Genomic DNA, 10,624 nt, shown 5'->3' with positions numbered 1-10,624 from the left:
ATGGAGGCACAAGGGGAGTTTTGTTTCCATAGCTCAATATTCAGCCAAAGGAAGTGTTCTTGATCTCTCCTCCCTGACAGTATCCCAAGTGTTTACGAGTGATTCTCTTCAACAATTCACATACTTTTGCTTTAGGGAGAAGAATGGAAAGAGAATAGTCTAACTTCATGATGCTCTATTTTTCCAAGACCTAAACTTCTCCATTGCAGTTCTATTTTTAGGTTAACCAAATGAGTTGGGTGAAGAAGAAGTGTTTGTCCACTTCCAGTGCTTCCCAGAAAAGCTTTCAGTGCTTAGACTGTGGGGCATATTTAGAGCCTTCTAACATCACATTTGGTCAGGTCACTGAAATTTTGGTAGTAAGGAAAAATTCCACACAACTCCTCTTACAAACAGAACAATTATCTTCCAGGCATGTTGATAATTCTCAATGTTACAAGCACATTACTTCTCATAACTTTCTCAATTTAGGCACAGTGCCATGGCTGTATTTCCCCAGAGATGTGTTTAAATACTATTTATAGTCCAATATGAATAATTCCTGGTCCTCTTTTGGTGGCTTCTACTACTTTTAATCTAGCATGGCCACAGTCATTACAGTGTTTAAGACTAAAGTGTTATTCAGAGAGATTGTGGAGACACAAGCTTAGCCTTCCTTCCTGCAAATTCCATTCTTTTGACCTCATCTGATTCCTACTGACCACAATATACCTAATATTAACATTTTATAACTGTGCACATTCATAAGTAGAGGACTTATTTCCCTAATTCAGAAGTTTCTGGACATAAACCTTTTAATCTTGAAAAGAGTTTAATTCTTTTTTTTTTTGAGACGGAGTCTCGCTCTGTCGCCCAGGCTGGAGTGCAGTGGCCGGATCTCAGCTCACTGCAAGCTCCGCCTCCCGGGTTCACGCCATTCTCCTGCCTCAGCCTCCCGAGTAGCTGGGACTACAGGCGCCTGCCACCTCGCCCAGCTAGTTTTTTGTATTTTTTAGTAGAGACGGGGTTTCACCATGTTAGCCAGGATGGTCTCGATCTCCTGACCTCGTGATCCACCCGTCTCGGCCTCCCAAAGTGCTGGGATTACAGGCTTGAGCCACCGCGCCCGGCCAAGAGTTTAATTCTTAATTACCTCACAGGCACTGATTTCCATCTATCCCTCCCTGCCTCCCTCCCTCCCTCCCTCCCTCTCTTCCTTTCTCTTTTATACAACTAGCTTGCTTGTTTTGCAGAAAAGCTGGTACCAGAGATGTAACGGGCTCGCCTATGTTTTTTGTTTTGTTATTACATGGTTCGTGGAGCAGAGAAAAGAGAAGCCAAAAAATAAAAGAATTTTAGAAGCTCTTTTCCCAAGGTGCTTAACTGAATGTGTATCCTGAAATGAGGCCTAGAAATAAATATTTCTGGTAAATGTATCTTTTGCTCTGATTAGCAGTGGTTGGGAATTCCCTTGACAAAGTCTTCAAATTGTATTCTCCATTCTGAACATTTTACAGACTTTACTAATGATGCTATTCTACTCCTGCTTATTAGAATTTTACATTGTGAGGCAATGAAATGTAAAACCCAGAACAAAAAATCATCACTTAAGGGCTAAGAGAGAGACATGGGGGAAATAATAAAGCATTACAATGAGACAAGAGCAAGGAAAACTATGACTTCATTTTATATTATGGGATGATATGCCGGAACACAGCAGTGAAAGGGAAAATCAGTAGAATATAGAACACACTGGAGAAAAAGAAAGATGTTGAGAAAAGTAATTCAAAGGAGAAAGTGCCACAGGAAACACAAAGAAAAAAAGAGGGAAATTCAAAGGAACGTAATTTAAGAAAGAGAACAACAACAACAAAAAAGCACAGAGAGAAAGAAAAATAATCAGGAAAAAAGGTAGGAAAAAAAGATGAAAAATAAGGAGACAAGAAAACACATGAAATATTAAATTAATCAACAAATTGTAGATTTTAATGAAATACACATAGAAACAATAACATCATATCCAATAGTTTTTTATGTGGATTTATATCAAAAGTAAGTAATTCAGTGCACTTGCAGGCCTTTCACATGGACAAGATAAACAAAATGCAAACTATTCAAAATTATACTTTTCATGGTGTTTGTCCTGCTCTTGTTGGTAACTCCAACAGGATAAAGCAGACATCATGAATTTAGACATTTTGATTAAAAATTGTGTAAGTCTTTATACCTAAGTATTCCTCCAAACTTCTCCCCTAGGCTCTCATATCACCTTTCAAATAAATCTCTCCTAGTTTTCTATTTTAATGCAGACACAAGGGGAGTTTGGTTTCCATAGCTCAATATTCAGCCAAAGGAACTGTTCTTGATCTCTCCTTGACAGTATCCCAAGTGTCAAAAAAATAATTTTGTTTTCATCATTCCTGGTTCTCTCAGTATTTTACTTGTATGTATTTGTATGTGTGTTTATAGATTCAAAGCTACTTCCACTTGTAATGTTCAGCTATATCTTTATTTTGACAGAAATGATTATTAAATTGGATTTTCTAAGAAAGCTAACATAGAAGAAGGCAGTGAGTTTAATATTCATTTTAATACTACCAATTTGAGGTTTTCAAAGAGACAACTGCTGGATTTTAAATGATTAATAAAATTTTCTCAAGAGAGTGAAACCTCTGCTAGTAAATTAAAATTTGTTTTTATCAGGGAGTAGCTGCCTATAACCTCTATGATATTAACAACCAGAGACAAAAGGAAATCATGAGACTGAATAGCCCACGGGAGAAAGAAAAATCATTTATTTCATTGGAGATAGCTGTGATCCAGAGTTCAAATTATTTTACAAATGCAGTATAAGACATCTATCTAATGACAGAAACAAAGCAATTTTCAAATGGTCAGAGAAAGTGTTGCAGAGGTTTTATGATTAGTTAATGGAGTATATTTAAACGGTTTTGTTGTTATGTATTTAACACTTGCTAATGACTTAGGATCAATGTGATTAATGAGCCATTTTCTCTGCAAATTTGCTTTCTGTGCTACAGAAAGAAATAATAAGCCTCAGTGGTAAAAAAATAATTAAGGCAATAACAATGACTGTACAAAGAATAAAAGTAAAATCTGTCAAAATAGCTCTAGAGCAAGTCCAAAAGGAGCCCAGTTCTCTTTCTGGATGTTGCCTCTGACAAGGAACAGGAGAACAGCTTTGCCCATACCCACTAGAGATTTTAATTTATTTTAACTGAATGACTTCCAAGATCACTGATTTGTAAAACGTGCCTAAAGCTGAGCCCCTAGGAGCACTTCCAAAGAACAACATATCATTTTCCTCTTTGCTAAATCTGTTTATTTACTATTGAATTCACACAATGCACTCATCCTCTGGCCTCAGGACAGACTTTTTTTAAAGCCGCTAAAAAGAATCCAAGCTATTTTATCTAAGCACTGGAAAGTGTTAAGAAAGGTAAACATAACACAGAAACACAGAGGTATGTATTCTCCAGGAAAAACAGTGCTAGTAAAACCAGAAAGACTCCTGGTGCTAGTGCAGATGACGCATGGGAAATGGCATGTTTCTGCCATCAGAGTTGGTGACTAAAAGGGATGCAAATTTGAATTTTGCCTCCCAGACATCTGGGTCCTCAATGAATTAGTAAGTATGGGTTGAGATGAGGAGGGATGCTTGCCCACATCTTCCTCTCTCTGCAACAAGAACCAGCTGTTACAACCACATAGAGCTGTGTGTTCCCATTAGGCTAGTGGAGATGGCTGTGGGTTGGAGGAAAGCACCATGAAAACAGAGATAGGTTTTTCAGTTTTCCTCTTCCATTTTAATCCGTAGGATATTTGCGGAGAAGGCATTTGTGTCTGTTGGTTCGATATAGATTGCTTCACTGAGCCCTGCACTAACTTTGCCGGTTTTTTTCCTGTCTTTAGATATGTAATTCACTCAACAGACCCTTTTAAAATTTTATCCATGCTAAAAAATAATGAATAAAGCAAATTACTAGTATGAGTAAATCATAGTATTCATTCATGAGCACTTGGACAATGAGGAGCTCCCAGGCCAAGGAAAGCAACTTAGGAAAGCAGTCCAGTATGTTTCCCTGTTATCCTGCTGCCTCCCTGGGGACTGCTTGAAGGTTGGCCTAAATCCTAGATGGAAGGGAATCTGGAGGAAGAGAAGGAAGGGAACTAGTAAATCTGTCTTTGGCACTGGATCTGAAATCAGGGCCCAGATGCAGCATATCTATGCTTTGTTTTATGGGCTAGATTGTATCCGTGAAGTCCTAACCCCCTCCATACCTCAAAACATGACCATATTTGAAGATAAGGCCTTTAGAAAGGTAATTATTTTAAATGAGGGTCATTAGAGTGACCCTAATCAAATATGACCAGTGTTCTTATAAGAAGAGGAAAATAGGAGACAGGCAGTGACAGAGGGAAGAACCTGTGAAGGCACAGGGAGAAGATAGCTGTCTGCAAGCTAAGGAGAGAGGCCTCACAAGAAACAACCCTGCAGACACCTTCATTTTGGACTTCCAACCTACAGAACTATGAGAAAATAAATGTCTGTTGTTTAAACCACATAGTCTGTGGTACTTTGTTGTGGTAGCCCCGGCAAACGAACACATCTTGTAATGCCTAACTTCATGTGGCAATTACCCATCTGTCAGTTCTTGCTTATTGGCAAGAACTTATGCTTAACATGTTCCCAGCTCTTACATAACTAGGATGAATTTGTATTCATTGGGTCTCTAAGTGGGGAAATATTTGTAAAAGAGCTAAATGTGCCACTGAGTGGGCTAAGAAAAACAAACTTTGCAGGAAGATGAAAGTTTGATATAGGAATATAGGAATACATAACTTGGGGTTTAGATATGACCCCAGAATTTGCTGTCTGTGGTTTGGATCCACAAATGGAGAAAGCAGAATAGGTTTTAGCAATGCCAAAATGAAGCAAGGACAAGTTGAGTGATTAGCAAGTGGGAAGCCATGCATCATTTCCCTGAATTTGCAGCAAATTCATGATGTTTATCCTTCCTTACTATTACATTCTATTCCAAGTAAGACTAACAAAAAAATTAAAGTTAGGAAGAAGTTTAGTGCCCCCGCTTTTCTTCTTTCTTTTCTTTTTTCTTTTTTTTTTTTTTTTTGTTACTGTTGACTGACTCCCCAGGAAAATGTTTCACTTTGCCAGTTTTGTCTTTGGTAAAGTCTATTTTCTTCTTTCCTCTACACATGCTCATGCTTGTTAGTTGTTTTGGGGGCTTTCTGTCCTGAAACTATCTGGGAGTGACTCAGGGTATGAATCACTAAAGAGGAAGAACAAGTTGTGAGTGTTTCCTCCTGCATCCTCCTTTATCCTGCCACCTCCAGAAAATTCTGAGTTTAGGAACTTACTCTAGGGACCTCCAGCATAGCACTTACTCTATGACTTTGTGCTGAAAAATTTGATATGCATTCTTTTGTTTTGTCCCATAACTTGGATAAATTGGCAGATTTTGAACTCAGACACAAGTAGGTTTTTATTTAGGTTTTTGCTTCTTTCTACCTATGTGACTTTTAACCTTTGTGGGTCTCTGTCTCCTCATTTCTAACACACACTTGATGGTGTTTCTCTGAGAGTTAAATAAGATGATATATAAAAAATGATTAGTATCCCTAGTACTCTTGGCACATAGGAAGGTAGGCAAAGGTCAAAAGATATAAGTTGCTATAATGCATATGACTAGGTTATAATAAGGATGTATTATTGTCCTCATTTTATAGATAGAAATATTGAAACTCAGAAGAGTTACACAATTTATCCAAGCTCACACAACTGGTAGGTTACATTATTGGAATTTTCATTTAAGTCTGAAGTCTTAACCACTTTGTTTTCTTGCCTCTCAACTGATGGTGTATTGAACATCAGCTCTGTAGTAGGGATGATGTTACCTCTGGAATTCAGAATAAGTGATATGATCCTCTGAACTAAAGGAACACATACCTTATACCTTATGCCCCCTAAATAATTTGGAGACTGACATTAAGGTGCGTATTATACTTTCATTCTTACCGTAAATGAGAATAAGAATTTGTTGGGGATGGGGGAAGTGTGTGAGTTTCCATCTCAACTTTTATGTTAGGTTCAGGGTTACATATTTAGGTTTTTCACATGGGTAAATTGCGTGTTGCTGAGGATTGCTGTATAAATGATCCTGTCACCCAGGTAGTTAGCATAGTACCTAATCTGTAGTTTTTGAACCCATGGCCCTCTCCCACTCTCCCAAGAATAATAATTTTTAAAGAAGAATATATGACCATATTTCATTTTATATTACTTACTTATTTTTGATTTTATATGCGCTAAGTTATCATGTGAACTGATTCTAGGCTAAGCACTATATTAAATAATACTGGGTCTCCTTTTAAGCTTTCAGAGTTCCATAGCCATATTTCTTTTATTTTACAAGATGTCTTAATTTCTTTTTAAAAAATTAACCCAACATTTTATAGTTTGCCATGTGCTTGTTAATTTCATCATTCAGAAAATTTGGAAGAACCTCCATTCCTTCTTTCTTTTCAAATTTTTTATTACCGTAGGTTTTTGGGGAACATGTGATATTTGATTACATGAGTAAGTTCTTTAGTGGTGATTTGTGAGATTTGGGTGCACCCATCACCTGAGCAGTATACCAATTTGTAAATCTTTTATCCCTCACGCCACTCCCACCCTTTCTCCCGAGTCTGGAAGTCTTATTTTCTTGAGATCTTCAAGAATGTATTTGGTGGTATGAGCCAATAGTGTGAATAATTATTACATACTGTACTTAGAAAAGCCAGATAGCTATCTGAAAAGAATTAGCAAATAAGAGAAGCTTTTCATTATTAGATATTATGAACATAAAAATTCTAGCAACATTGTAACAAATGAACTAAAGGAAGGCAACTGAGAGTAAAACCTTCAAGCCTGCCACTAACTCACCCCAAAAGAAATTGCAGTGGTATCAGCACAGTGAACAATGAAATATAATGCCATTGCTTCACTCTAATGGTACACTGAGTTAAGAGAAGCTCTGATACAAAGTTATAAAAACAGATGTTTTATTTTGTTTTCTTTCTTGAATGAATGATATTTGTTAAAAGAAAAAAAGCATCACTTTTTATGACATTGTATTACTCTTGTAATCTGAAAGTTAAGGAAAATTATTTGGATTAGAATAATCCATCTGGTACCAACTTGATATTATACTATGAAAGTCTTATTTAGTAGCAAGCTTGGGATCATACGCATAGCCCAACATCAAGTCAAGACTGAACAAGATTTTAGATAATTTAGCAAATAAGAAAAACAGAACTTTTCTTCTGTTCTTCTTGTATCAATAAAACAGTCGTTTAAATGATACAAGAAAAAAATCAGAGAAGTGTTGGGTCTTAATAATCTAGGCACTTTGAATCTTTGTGACTATTATTGTACCATTTTCTTTCTCATTTAAGAAAGCATTTGAAAATACAAGTAGATGAGAGTGACATTTTAAAATACAGATGATTTTGAAGCTGTTCCAATTTAAATGACAAAGCAGAGGAAAAATCCTGTATTTAATTATTAGTAACAACTAGCATGCAACTGTCCATCATAGATTGCTCCTCCAGAATATCAAAATCCAGTGAGAGAGATCCACTGGACAGTAAGAAGTATTTGTACACATAATTTATACACATCTGTTTGAAAGGAAACAATGCAGGTACCAATGTGGGATTATTGTTGTTCCCAATGGTACTGAGGAGAGGCTTTAATGAGCAGCTAACATTCCACTTCAGTTCTGAAAGAAGAAAAAATACATACCAACTAGATATGGGGGACAACAGGTAAGATGGGATATCAACAGATTTTTCAGGGAAAGGAAGCAAAGACATTGAGAGATGTAAAGTAGCATGAAGCATGTGGGAATGTCTAAATAGTTCAGAATGCCAGATACACCTACAGGGATGAGTAGGAAAATACTGCGGGGTATAAAACTGAGCTGGATCATTATAATTGGGAGATAGTTTTCAACTGGTCTCTTGTGCTTCTGAACATCTCGCCAAAGCCCTGACAGGTTTTGCTGTAGACTGTATTTTCATAGATGTTATAAAGTATATTTAAAGCAGTCATAAAGTTTGTTTGGTGCACAGTATAATAAATAATATATTTTTCCAGGGCAAAGGTCTGGTAGGCTTGCTTGTGGTCTACTATGAAAGATCGGATTTCTTAAATATTGTAGTTTCTACAAGACCAGTGCATGTGCAACAAACACATGGGGCCCATCTCCATATTGGTTCCATGGGACATGGGAAGCAAAGATAATTAATATAAACACGAAGCTTATATTGTTTGCTGTACCATAAGTATAAAATTATTTGTCTCTGACCCAGAAGTCTCATGTCTTCTGCCAGCATCCATGAAACTATAGCAAGCTAATTTATTAGCTTGTGAGGCCAGTTCCTACCTTGATAATTATATGACCTTCAATTTATTCATCCTTTTAACATTTTTTTTTTTTTTTTTTTTTTTGAGATGGAGTCCCACACTGTTGCCCAGGCTGGAGTGCAATGGCATGATCTCAGCTCACCTCAACATCCACCTCCTGAGTTCACACAATTCTCCTGCCTCCTGAGTAGCTGAGATTACAGGTGGACACCACCGCACCCATCTAATTTTTTGTAGTTTTAGTAGAGATGAGGCTTCACTATGTTGGCCAGACTTGTCTCGAATTCCTGACCTCGTAATCCACCCGCCTCAGCCTCCCAAAGTGCTGGGATTACAGGAGTGAGCCACTGCGCCCAGTTAACAAATATTTTTAAATTGTCCTAATCATTTTAAGCTTTGGGTATAGAGCATTTAATTTTAAAAAATACAAATATCCTCACTCTTATGGAAATTATACTCCAGTGGCATGAGATGAGAGAAGATCAGAGGAGACACTTCCATAAGTAAGATATCTGGTATATTAGATATTGATTAGTGTTTTGAAGTAAGGACAATGGGTAGACAGTGCCATCTTTGTCCACTTGGACTGCTATATGGAATGCTGTAGACTTGTGGCTTTGAATAACAAAAATGTATTTCTCTTAGTTCTGGAGACTGGCAGCCCAAGAACAAATCACCAGCAAACTCAGTATCTGGCGAGGGCCTGCTTTCTGGTGCATAGATGGCCATCTTCACAATGCATCCTCAGCTGGTAGAAGAGGAGAGGCAGCTCTGTAGGGCCTCTTTTATAGAAGCAGTAACTGTGTTCATTAGGACTTCAGACTCATGACTTAGTTACCTCCCAAGGACTCCAACTCCTAAGACCACCACATTGGGGATTAGGATTCAACATACTAATTTCAGGGAAACATAAATATTCAGCGTGTATCAAGTGTCAAGGTCATGGTGGGGGTACAGTGGCTTGCAATTTTAAATTGGGTTTTTAGAGAAACCCAAAACAAGAAGTGGATTTTGAATGAAGACTTTTAAAAGTTAAGAAAACAAGTGAAGGCCATTTAAAAGTTATTTTATGAAACTAAACATATTCTTACTATACAATCCAGAAATGATGCACCTTGTTATTTATCCAAACAAATGAGAACTCACTCATGTCCGCACAAAAGCCTGCAAACAAATTGTATAGCAATTGTATTTATAATTAGCAAAACATAGAAGCAACCAAGATGTTCTTCAATAGATGAATAAATAAACAAGCTGCAGTACATTCATGGAATGAATTATTAAGGAATAAAAAGAAATGAGTTATCAAGCCATGAAAAGACATGAATGAACTTTAAATGCATATTGGTAAATGAAAAGTCATTCTGATAAGGCTACATGCCATATTTTTCCAACTATCTGGTATTCTGGAAAAGGAAAAACTAGGGAGATAATGAAAAGGTCAGTGGTTGCCAGGGTTTTTGGAGAAGGTTGGGAGAAATAAGTAAGTGGAATTCAGGAATTTTTAGGGAAATTAAACTATTCTATATAATACTATAAATGGTAAATACATGTCATTATACATTTTTCAAAGCCTATAGCATTTACAGCACAAAGAGTGGGCCCTAGTGTAAATATATAAATTATGGACATTAGTTTATATTATATCAATATTGATTCATGCATTGTATCAAATGAACCACATTAATGAAAAATGTTAATAATAAGAAAGGTGGGATTGGAAGGGTTGAGCAGCTATATGAGCACTCCATATACATTCTACTTCATTTTGATGTAAACTCAAAACTCCTCTAAACAGGTAAAGTTTATTTAAAATAATTTTTAAAGGTGAAGGCAAAATCAATTTGGAGAATCAGTGCAATGGAATTCTAGCCAAAGGGAAGAGAAAATGCAAAGAGCCTGAAGCAGAACCTGCCAACACGTCAGGAGTGAGGTGGAGCTTTGGTCTCGATTACTGTGTCCCCTCAAAATTTATATGTTGAAACCTAATCCCCAGAGCGACAATATGAAGAGGTGGGGCTTTTGGGAGGTGACTAGGTAATGAGAGATTAATAATTTTATAAGATAAACCTAAGAGAGCTCACTGGCCCCTTCCACTATGTGAAGATGCAGAGAGAAGTCACCAACTAAGAGGAAAAGGCCCTCAAGCAGACACTAAATGTGCTAAGTGCCTAGATTTGGTACATTCTAACC

The sequence above is a fragment of the Rhinopithecus bieti genome, unplaced genomic scaffold, assembly GCF_001698545.2.
Source record: "Rhinopithecus bieti isolate Rb0 unplaced genomic scaffold, ASM169854v2 scaffold_31765, whole genome shotgun sequence".
Taxonomy (NCBI): domain Eukaryota; kingdom Metazoa; phylum Chordata; class Mammalia; order Primates; family Cercopithecidae; genus Rhinopithecus; species Rhinopithecus bieti.
The sequence above is the reverse complement of the archived record's forward strand: the minus strand, read 5'-3'. Positions refer to the sequence as shown.